We start from the raw sequence: 11804 nt of genomic DNA on the forward strand, positions 1-11804 counted from the left end.
GCCTGACACCACTTAGGTGCCCGAGGTGCTTTCTGTGGGCGAAAAACAATAGTATCTAATATAGGGAATGAGGCAACAAGATGCTCCAACTCCTACGATGGTCTTGGCTGGAGCTTGGAAGCTGCTTTCTAGAAATTGCCCATGGGGAAAACCGAAAGCAGATGTGTGGAGCCCAAGGATGGTCCCATCTGAGATCTTTCTAGGCCAATGGATAGGGTGACTGGAGCAAATCCCAATTATCAACCAGATGCTTTATTCATTTCAAGATGATTTCCTGGGAACCAGATTCTATGGAGGTTGTTACTTGTAAGCCTCTTCCCTTGAAGAGCAGCTGGGTCCTGGGTGAATGGCCTTGGCTTTGCCCATGGGGTGCAGGGGGAAAGTAGGTGCTTTGCTGCTGAACGGGCACCTCTTAAATCCCGAAACACTCCTGGAGCATCAGGAACAGCCCTCCATCCACTCAGCCGCCCTGAGGCTGGGTGCTTGCCCAGGGGTTATTTAAGCCTTTGCACTATTTCATCCAAGGGGGTGGCAAATCCTCTCTACCTCCCTGACCAGGTGATGGAAGCACCTTAATGGGGACCTTAACCCCCAGCCTCTAGTACAGGACCTGATCACACCTATGATGCTCTGACGTGCTCCTATTGGGAAGTTGTTGGAGCTGAACTGACAGTGTCAAAGAAAGATCAATATGCAGAAAAAAAAAAATGAGGAGTTAGGCACCTTCCAAGCACTGAGCAGGATGTTATGGACAACAAATCTGGACATGAGCACCCAAACATGGATTTTGATGGACATGATGCCGAAGTTCATTATTGGGTCTAACCCTGAGTATATCGCACTGTTTCTTTTGCCAAGCCCTGGAATCATGTGCTGGAAATACTCTTCCAGCGGTGAACTGCTGATCCATATTTATCCCAGGCAGTAAAACTGTAAAGATCTGGTTTTGTGTTTTATAGAGATTTGGAAGCTCATCACTTCAAGCAACATCATTCATTTCCCAGAGTAGAGCACCAGGTTAGAGTTGGACTCTCGTTGCTGCTGGGGGTGGATCAGCAGAGTTCCTGGGCCGTAGACAGGGAATGAGGCCAACAACTTTGGGGAAAAAGGTTTTAACAGCAAGATGACAGCGTGACCTCCACAATGCCCTGTGGATCCAGGATGTTTGGAGATGCAGCATTAGGTCAAGCTGCCAGCCCGGGGCCAGATCCTGCACAGGGATCATCACAGGTAGATGCTGGCACTTTCCCTTTAGCTGCTCCCCATTGCTCAGCCGTGAGCTGTGCTGGGACAGCTGCACAGAGCAGCCAGGGCCATGTGGGTCAAGAGCCTGTGCATGGAGTGGGGCTCAGCAGCCTCCAGCAAGGGGTGGAAGGAGCCTGAAGGACACAAGAGGAGCTTCACAGGCTGTGGAGTAGCATTGGGGCTTGCTGAACTGCCTCCAGAAAGCACTGGCTGCTGCTGCTGGAAAATGCAATGAAAGGCAGGTTGCTGTCGTGCCACCCTGGCCTTGGGCATGGCTGGGGTGTCCTCTTGTGCTTGGGTGTTGGGCCATGTGGAGCAAAGGAGTCTCCTTCATCTACTGGGCTATGTCTGGCAGTGGCACGTGGATGTCTAGCTCAGCTGCCTTGAATTTTCTCACCCTGTGGCCCTTTAGGGTTGCTAAATGTCCTGACAAATTCCATCTTTGCATGATTTTTCCCCAATATAATGGTTGCTTCCTCGATTTGCCAGGGCAGAGATCCAGCCCCAGCCGGTCCTGCCATGTTCTCTGGGGGCAGGGAAGAAACCAGCTGCTGTAACTGGTTCCAGTTCCAGGAAGGAACCTCAGCAGCCCTTACCACCAAATCTTCTATGCTTTTCTCCCTCGCATGGTGCTGAGGCCCAGGGACATCTCCATGTGCAGCAGCCATTGCTCCCAGAGCAGGGCATGTAAGACATGGATGTCCCTGCCATCCCTGCTGGAGTTACAGCTCTCATAACAGAGCCTGGGGGAATTTTTTTTTTGGAATGCTCCTCACCCACTGCCTTAAACAGGTTTTTCTGGGGGGGTTTAAGCAAAATCTGGCAGACGCTGCACTGGAGTGGATGGAGAGTGCTCCCCTTGAGCATCACGGTGTTCTGGATGGGGCTGGAGCCTGCAGTAGGTGGACAGGGAGGCTTTATACACCACAGCCACCAGCACAGGGATGGTTTGAGGAAGATCTTGGTGACTCCAGGAGGGAGGAACAGTTCTACAAGGAGCAAAGACACAGCAGAGAGCTCGTGACCACCAAGATGGAAGGACGGGGGCCAGTCCTGTGTAGCTTAAGGAGTTTCTCTTGAGCTAACTCCAAGCCAATGCCTCTTTCTGCCTCCAGGGAGGGCAGTGAAGGAACCACAGTAAAAATAAACAACTCTCCCAGGTGATAATGCTCCACCTTCACCTCCTGCTGCAACCTGAGCTGCAGGTTGAGTGGTAGAGATTAAGCCACGCAGACCTGATTGGGTTCCAAAACTCTAGGCTCAGCTCAGGGCTCATCCCAGCCCCGCAGCAGCTGTCCCTGCTGTGATCCCAGGAGAGGGGCATTGCACATCCTCAGCGTGGGGGTTAGCACAACAGGATCTGAACCTCCAATTGCCTCGGCCTTGGATGGGCCAGCCTGTGCAAGGGCAGACGGGAGGTGCTAAACAGGAGGATCTGAGTTTCTGGCTCCCTGGTGTGGGAAGCAGTTGAGTTTTCCCAGCTTGGCCCAGTGCCACCACCAAGAAGATGGGATTGGTGCTCTGCTGAGCTCAGGAGATTGGCACAAGTGGTGCGGGAGGCCAAAACCCCATTATCTCACCCACATCCATTACACTCAGCTCTGTACTGGTCCCACCAGGAAGAAAACCACCACAAACCAAACCAAAAACCATTCCCAGTGCCTTCCATCCCTTTTTAAGGCCATCAGCTCCTTATCCTGTCCCTGTCACCTCTCTCCCAGCCCTGCTGTCTCCGGGAAGCGAAGGGTTAAAAGCTCCGAAATTGCAAGAACTTCCTCCTTTCCGCAGTGCCTGCCTCCAAATGACGCTGGTTTCTGCCGGGCTTTGCCCAAATATGTCCGTTTCCTTCTAAAAGAAGAAAGAGGAGGTAGGAAGAAAATATAAATAAAGAAGAAATATATACATATATATATATATATATATATATAAAGAGCAAGGCATCTGCGACCGCAGAACCCAGGCGTCCGATCCCATGCCGTTCCGCAAAGGTAGGGGCTGGATGGGGGGGGGGGGGGGGGGGGGGGGCAGCACCCCGGGATGGTCCTGGGGACGATGGGGGACCGGGGGGGGGCGGGGGGCTGAGGCTGGGGTCCGTGCGGAGCCTCCGTACAAGGGTGGGAGATGGGGGCACCGGGCTGAGCCCGGCTTTGCTGCACCGCTGGGTTTCGGTGGGAGGAGGGGGTTTACACCACGATGCTGGGGGGTTTGGGGGGTAGAAATTGCAGCCTGCAAAGGGCAACTGTCTCCCCTCCACCTTCCTTTGGTTGGGGGGGTTTTCGTCTCTCCCTGCTCTGGGGGAATAAACTGCTCTGGGTGGTGGCAAGGGCTGAGGACGAGAAGGAAGCAGGACGTTTCTGGGCGGGGGGGGGGGGGGGGGGCGCTGCTGGGGTTGTTTTGGGCGATGTAGGCTGAGAACTGGCAACCTGCGTGCGTTTGTGGTGGTCCTTAGGAGATGCTCAGCTGGAGGAGCTGTGCCGTTGGGAGCCTGGGAGGAGAGACCGGGGAGGTAAACGGGGTTTGGGAGGGGTGTCCACCTGGGCAGCCCGCTTTGACACCGTGGTGCTCTCCGATCTGCACCCCCAAACCATCTCTTTTCCCAAAAAACTCCATCCCAGCAGCTGGCAGAAATCCCCACTCTTCCCATCCCCTGGCTTGGCAGCATGGGGCGAGAAGGACCTGCTCCTGTGCTTCCCCATGGGGGGTGGATGAATTTTCCACCCTCCCTGGCCCGCTGTGAAGCAGAGGCCCTTAATGTCACCTCTTCCTCATCCCAAGGGGTATCATAGTGCGGGCATGGTGGGGCACAGAGCAGGATGCTCCTGGTGGCTCCTTGTCCTAGCAGCTCTATTGGGATGAGAAACAGAGGGGAAAAAGTGTTTTCCAGGAGATACAAAGGCCGGGGGAGGCAGGGTTAAGTTGGGGCGTGCAAGGACACAGGGAGAAGATGCTGCTCAGCATCTAACCCAGGTGCTTTGCTGAAGTGGATCGGTGTCTCTGGGCTGGTGGGCAGCCAGTGCCGCGCTGGGGGCTGGCAGTGCTGGGGCAGAGGGTACCGCTGTGGAGATGTTACACCCTGAGGCTGGCATGGCTTGAAAAGGCAGCAGGGAGGGAATGAAAATTTGGGAGAGATGCATGGATTTGTTTTTCTTACCTCTCCCTGCTCTGGGGAGGATGCTCTGGGTGTGCGGCAGTTTGCCCGCAGTGATGTTCACGGAGCCCGGCGGAGATTTATGTTGCCTTTTAAGGCTCAATGAAGCATGATGTGGTTCACACCCTCGCATCTTGACAGCGCAGCAGACTTCAGGTCTTGATTTAATTTTAGGTGATAAACGGATTTGTTTAGAGCAGGAGGAGAGATGCTGGGGGGTGGGGGGTTGGAGGAAAGCGGAGCCTGTCAGGCTTTAAAAGTGCTGAGCCCCCGGGGGTGAGTATGGAGAGCTGGGGGGGGGCTTCCCATGTTGGAGGGCGGCTCGTGTGGCCCCACTGCAGCCTCAGCAGGGATCCCAGTCCTAAAAATGAGAGGCAGATCCCCAGGGCTTGGGGACACATGGTGGGTTTGCAGTAAGGAGGATGCATTTCCATGTGGTCTTGCCCAGCACACCTGAACTGGGGAGGACCCATTTGTTGGGGCACCGTGCCGTGCTTGCCGTCCCCGCAAGATACCTGGGGCACAGCTAACCTGCAAGTCCTCGGGACCCCGCTGTGGGCAGTTTGGTTCTGCAGCCATTGTGTCACCCTCGCAGCTATAACTTCTCTACAAACTTCCTCTAGAGGTCAACCTTGAAATGCCAGAGCGGCTGCCAGCAGCTCCCTGCAGCAGCTTGCAGCTCCACCTTGGGAAGGTCTAACGTGACACAGAGGCCAGCGTGGATGGGTTTTGTCCATCACCTGTGCATGTGCATGCTCAGCTCACGCTGGAGACCCCCCAGGGACCCCTTCTTCTGCAGATGGAGACTGTCAGACTCGCTTAGACTAGAACAGACTGTGAGAGTTTGGCCATGACAATGCCTGTAGGGGTTCTCTGTAAGTCCTGGCTGCAGTCTGTGTAGACGTGACCCCAGCTGAGAGCATCCCGTTGGGTTGGTGGCACCCCATGTCACCGGCCATGCCTAGAGCACTGCTTGGTGGCTGCAGTTGGGCTGCCTGGGCTTCCCATGGGCACATCTATAAACCACCAGGCAGGAGGGTTGTGGAGAGCATGGTCTTCTGCCTGCCCTTTAAAAGCTGCAGAGTGAGCTGTGCATATCCTTAGTTTGCAGAAGAGTCGAGCATGAAGATATTTTCTCTGTAGTTCAACTTGGTGCATTAAAAATCCTTGCTGAAGGTGGTGGCCTCAGCCTGATTGGAGTCAGGATGCCAGCCCGATCCTCCCAGAGGAAAAATAGGGCTCCAGCCAGCTCAGCAAGGAGGCTGAGCCTTTCCGCTGGGAGCCTTCTGGGAGCAGCGTCTCACCCCACTCGCACACCTCCACCCAGAACTGGGGTGCAAAGAGGAGGCTCTGCCTAAAGGCTACTGCTCTGCGAACCTCCAGAGGCACATGGAGACTTTGGGATGTGCATTTTGGAAGCCCTGAGCTGTCTTTGCACACCCCTGCATGTGGAAATGGAGTGTCCTGGGGAGTAAAATGCAAACTCCACCCTAGCTCTGCTGGCTTCTCACCACTTGCAGCTTTGGCATCACTTTCCTGTGTCTCCCTGACAAGTCTGTGCTAAATCCTCATTGCCTTGGCTCTGTTCTGCCTCCTTTCTCTCTGGGCATCACGGCCAGTGGCATTGCCCCAGGAGATCTGCACTTCATGTCTGTACCACAGTTGCCATTTAGCCGACGTCGAGGCGTTTGGCTGTTTCAGATATTAAAGAAAGGTATTTCTAGCAGAGATGCTCAAGGACAGCTAGAAGGAATGAGCTTATGGCAGGAATTAATTTCTTATAGCATCACCACATCAGCTGGGAGAAAGTCCTGATCCCTAAGCAGCGCTGTTACCCTGGAAAAGCCCCATCTGTGCCTACAGCTCTACTGGCAGGAGGTGTGGGGCGCTTTCACCTAAAATGCCCTTCACCCCGCCTGAAAAATATGATTTAATTACTGCAGCTGACAAGAGGAAGTCTGGGAGTGTGCAGGTAATAAGCAGCCAGGATATTGCCAGAGAGCAGGACATTCGTCATTTGTCAAAGGACAAATGAAATCCTGGTGGTGCTGCTGGCGGGGAAGGAGCTGGAGATAAGACTGAAAGCCAGTGAGCAGAGATCGAAGGCGTGATGCCGGGAGCCACTGGCTTCCCAGAGTATGGGTACGGCCGTTAGCAAGTTGGCAAGGGCATGACATGGGGCAAGGTGCTTCCCAGCTGAAAAAAAAAAATGCATGGCACCATGAGTATATATATATTTATGGGTATATATAAAGTTGTAGGTTGGCTTTGAGCTGTTGGATGGGAGGACGTTCTGGGTGCTGCTTGGATCATTGGTCATCAGGGCATGTTACTGCTGGACTGGTGTGAGCAAAGGATCCTGCGTGGTGATGCACGGCTTGAATCGGGCAAGAAAGAGGACTCGGGGCCCTGCTTGATGAGGGGGCAGGTTCTGGAGTGGTTGGTGTTGATTTCTTCTGTTGATGGTCTTCTCTGGGACCACCAAGGAGGATCACACTGGTGGCAGAGGTGGGACTGGATGGATGCGGGCTGTGGTTTGGAGAGGCGATGGTGGACACCGTGTTCCTGCGAGGGGGCTCTGCTGGCATGGACATCGGCTGCAGTTGTGCAACACTGGTACAACCCAAGCAGAGACAGCTTGGACAAGTGCAGCCAACTGTGCTGAGCACTCCGTCTTTGCAGGATAAACAAGAAGACCTCAAAGCAACGTGGAGATTAGAAGAGCCATGGGCATGGTGGACCAGTTGGGATCCTGTGCAGCATCTGAAGGAGCAGCCACAGCTTGCATGGGCAAGAGAAGAAGGAGGGACTCTGGAACAAGCACAAGCACCGGGGTCAGGGAACTCCTGAGGGGTCTGCAGCTGAAACATGAGCTCTGTCCTTCATCTGCTGGTCTGGCAGTGGGAAATCAAGCAGTGCCTCATGGTCGCTGCACACATGAGTTGGATTAAACACCTCTTCCCAGGCTGAGAGCGATCTGGTGGGCATCCTTGCATACGTCACATGGGGTGAGATGGCTTTCACCTTCCTTAGCCCTCTGGAGTGAGGTGTACAGCCTAAGCCAGGCATCCAGGTCCCATCCAGTGGCAACCTCTCCATTGGCATTGACCACAGGGAGAGACAGACACTTGGCTCCAAGCTGTCACGACACAGCTGAGATGAATATGATCTCAGGCCTAGCGAGGGACTGGAGGAGCTGAGCACCTACCACGCACAGGGGAGCAGCAGGTTTGAAAAACCAACCCTAATCTTCCTAGGGTCCTTCCTCCCCCCATCACACCTACCTCCACAAGGACCAATTTACTCACGATCAGCCAAGTTGTTTGGAGATCTTGGAGACTCTATACAGCAGCCCCCAAATCCAGCCCTCGGGGTGCTTGCAGGACACAGAGCAGAGACCTCAGTGTGTGTCGCATCTACTGACCCCACTGCAGATACGTTGTGCTGGATGTCTCTCAACCACCACACCCCAGCCACCATGGGGTGTTTTGTCTGCGTGGAGGTTTGCAGCATCCCACGATGCTGGGTGGAGAAAAGCACCTGGTAGACATGCACAAAGTCCTGCTGAGGTCCACCCTCCCCTGGCTCCTCTCTGCTGGTGGCCATCAGAGCAATCTCCTGCGAGCAACTCCATCCATAGGTGGCAGAAGTTATTATACAGCAGGAGAAGTGGTAACAGGAGTTATTTTGGCAGGAGAAATGCCCTGGTGGGAATGATGCTGTGGCGGTGATTTCTGCCACCAAGCACTGCAATTTCCAGCTGCATGGTAGGAGGAGCGGGTAGACAGCCTGGACGTTATAACAATACTGCTCTTTATTAAGCCCTTTCCCTCTCTGTTAGCAGAAGTTGTGATGTCTTCTGGTCTCGTTTCTGCTTGTTGAGATCAAGGAGGCTCTTGTTAGCAGGAGCAGGGGTGCCTTTTGCACGTGAGCATGAAGGGAAAGGGCAGGACAGTGCCACGTCCCAGCATTATTATTTCTGCTGTGTCCTCCCTTCTCTGTTGAGCGCTTCTCTGATATCACAACTCCTGCGGATAGTCAGATTATAACACCCTCTGATGGGAAACTACCTGCTTTTGCAGTGTGATTACAGCTAAGGGTGGAGATTTGCCTTTCTGCAGCTCTTTAGTATTAAAAGGGATCGTTTTGTCACTTTGGGATGGTTTCTGCCTTTCTGGCAACACCCTGCAAATCTGCATGCTGCTGTGTTTGCTGGTCACATCACCCATCGCTCCTCGATGTCGTGCTTTCCCGGCAGCCCTGAAAAACCTTTTATCCAGCACTTCCCGTCAAAGGCACCGGGGAGGATTTACGAGCACCGATGAGCGATACATCTGAAGCGGAGAAGCCAAGTGGGGAGTTGGGAGCTGCTTGCGGGGGGCCCTGCCTGCTGCAGCTCCCCATGGGGGCTGTCCCAGTGACGGTGACAGCGTGGGTGTCTGCTCGCAGCCGTCTGTTCAAAGGGCAGGGAGGAAATGGGCTGCAGAGCTGGCCCCAGCTCTCCTGACTCACCGGCTCGTGCCTGAGTCAAACCATCGCCCTGTTTTCAATGAATACCTTTCCTGGAAGACTGGAAACCCCCTCGTGCCCTGCTTTGCCCCCTGGCTGGTGTTTCTTGCCAGGGTATTCTCCTTCTGGCTCTTGGCTTCGTTTCATCCCCTTTCACCTTGTTGGCCTCCTTGAGTGAAATACAAGTAAATGACCCAAAGGAGCAGGTGTCTGTCACTCCATCACACCCGTCCCAGCACGTCCCTGCTCCCTGCAGCTCCAAGAATGCACCTGGTGAGCATGACCTCTCCACTGTCTCTTTGACATTGCACTTTCTTTAGTGTTTACGACCACTGATGGGGAGTTTTTAATGGGTTTAAGGAGCCACCGTGCCTCGGGGTTGTGTTCCTATTGGTGCTCATGGGGTTGCACACAACCAAGCAGCAAAGCCCACCACATCTCATGGCACTGGTGTGAGGGAGGACATGCCAGCCTGTGGTGGGTAGGTGGGACATCGTTCGCTGACACTGGCTGGAGGTGGAACTGCCACCTGACTAGAAACTGCTGTAGGAGGCTTGTAAAGGGTTTGCAGTTCTCCAGCGGGGAGATGTAAGCTCCAGTGGGGGTTTTTGGGACCTGCTCTGTACCTTGATCGCTCCACAGAAACCATCTGGTGGGGAGATATGGTTGTTACTACCTCTCAGACTTCCTGAGTCTGGGAATCAAACCACGTAACGATGCAGTCGCTGATAGCATCTCCTCATCTCCTAAGCTGGGAGCAGGCAGACATGCCTGTAACCTGCCTTCCCAGGGCCAGCAACCCACCGAGCAACTTGGGTTGCTGGAAAAACCCTCCTTTTAGTGTCCTGCCTCCCTCCTGCATGGATGAAGGAGGTTTCTCCTTTGCTGTATTTACATGGTGAACAGGTATTAGCATGACCCTGGTACTTTCTGTCCATGCCACCAGCTGAAGACCAGGCTCGGTGGCCATGTTACATAGGAAAAGCTCAGCTGGCTGGGCTTGGCTGGCCTTGGCCTACAAAGAAGGGTCCAGCCCCTCTGTAGGAAGCTCAGTGTGGGCTTGGGCTTCACCGCAGAGCTCAGATCACGCCACCAACACACCCTGGGCCACTTCTCCACCTGGCATCCCACCATCTCTGACGTTCCCTTTGCCATCAGGAGCCAGTGCTGGCAAGGTGGCTGGCATGCCAAACCCTTCCCTAACACACCCTCAACGATGGAGAAATTAATCTCAACATAAAATGACTCCAAAGGCTTTAAATCAGATGACCACGGGTTTTTCGTGAAGGGATGTGGGAGGATTTCAAAACCAGCAGCCGGCGAGGCGTGATCCCTGTTTGCCTGCTGCGTGCGTGCACACATGCACACGCAGGCACGCACGTCTCTGCAGGGCACCCTTCTTTTTTTCCCCCCTGCATAACCACATTTTAAGGCTGAAAAAAAAAAGGGGATAGGGGACAGGCCCTGGTTGGGTGTCCAAATCAAACCTACACAAGCAGTTTCAAATTTCCCTTTTGTTTTCTCCCCTGGGGACTTCGTTGTCCTCCCAAGAAGTGTTAGGCTTTTCCTAATACCTAGGCAACTTTTCCTATATCTACCTTAAACCATCCTTACTATCAAGGACAGTTATAATTTTCTTTATAACATCTTTTTTCAGACTGAAAGCTGTTCCCACATTTTCCAGCCCAGCTTTCTCCTTCCTGGAGCACAAAATTGCTCGTATTTTGTGCTCTCCCATATATCCCATTCTGGAGACATCTCTTTGGTGTTGCCCACCCCAGCCCATCCCAGATTAAACCTCTTCCCAAAAGCACAGGGCCTGGAGTGAGATGTGCCCTTCCCTGGTGCTGAAAAACCAGCACCATCCAGGCTAGAAAACCCAACCTCCTGCATTTTCTATACCACCCTCTTGCTAAAACACCCTTGAATTGGGCTTTCCTTTTGGTTTTTCGTTATTATTATTTTTTTCTCCAAGGGTATCATGCTGTTTGTTCATAGCTGGCTGCTGAAATTTTTTTATTCCCCCTCTCTCCCGTCCTTCAGTCCTCACTGGGGGATTTCCAGCTTTATCTCTTGAGGCAGGGGAAACTGAGGCACAGGAGGGTGCAGTAATAGGCTAAAGACTGTAGTGAATGAGGCTTTAGTTACTCTTATGCACAAATCCAGTGCTCTCTGCATCAAACCTGGCCGTGCCTGAGCATCCTGCAGTGTGCCCCCCTGTATTGGTACATTTTGGTGTGCATCGCTGCTCCGGACCTTACCGTGGTGCAACGCAGAGCTTCAAAATCAACCCATGCAGGTAGGAGCAGGGTGTTAAAACCCTACCTGGAGAGATTTGGGTTGGAAATCGGGGAAAGCTTTGCTCAGCCCTGGAGTAGGTTATCCAAGCACAGGGTGGGGAGGCTGAGATGGGCAAATATCTCCCTATGAAGTGGCTTGGGGAGAAACGATGCTGCTTCGGGGCTGGGGAAGGAGCGATCTGCTGGGAAAAGGAGGTGCTGTTGTGTTCCTGCGCAGCCCCAGCTCTGCTTCGGGCTCTCCCAGTGGGGCTGACAGCCCTCAGCAGCCAGCACTTGGGCAGGGACACAGCAGAGCTGGTGTTAAATGGCTGCAGCCCTTCAGACAACCTGATTTATTCCCCTCCCTGACGCCTTGGCAGTCAGCTCTGGTGCTTGTTTGTCCAACCTGATGGGAGGGAGCTTTTCGCAGGGCGGCGAGGTGAACTTGTTTACAGATTTATTTCTCATTTTTTGGCCGTGCATGGCCCGTTGGCACGCAGCTGCCGGCGGGAACCCACGCTCGCTGCCCGAGAGGGCTGGCGGGGCCGGCGGGCTGCCGGAGCACGTGCCGGCCCTGGGAAGCCGCACAGGCTGTGCATGCCCCGTCCACATGCACATGGGGA

General features: G+C 53.9%; 1 long non-coding RNA gene across 1 annotated transcript; it reads left to right on the forward strand.

Moving 5' to 3' along the window:
- Positions 1-3197: 3197 nt before the first annotated feature.
- On the forward strand, positions 3198-7363 carry LOC141943665 (uncharacterized). Its single transcript, XR_012629028.1, has 2 exons — positions 3198-3233; positions 7076-7363. It is a non-coding gene; the product is annotated as an uncharacterized LOC141943665 (long non-coding RNA).
- The last annotated feature ends 4441 nt before the right edge of the window (positions 7364-11804 follow it).

Source organism: Strix uralensis, chromosome 5, assembly GCF_047716275.1.
Source record: "Strix uralensis isolate ZFMK-TIS-50842 chromosome 5, bStrUra1, whole genome shotgun sequence".
NCBI classification, from domain to species: domain Eukaryota; kingdom Metazoa; phylum Chordata; class Aves; order Strigiformes; family Strigidae; genus Strix; species Strix uralensis.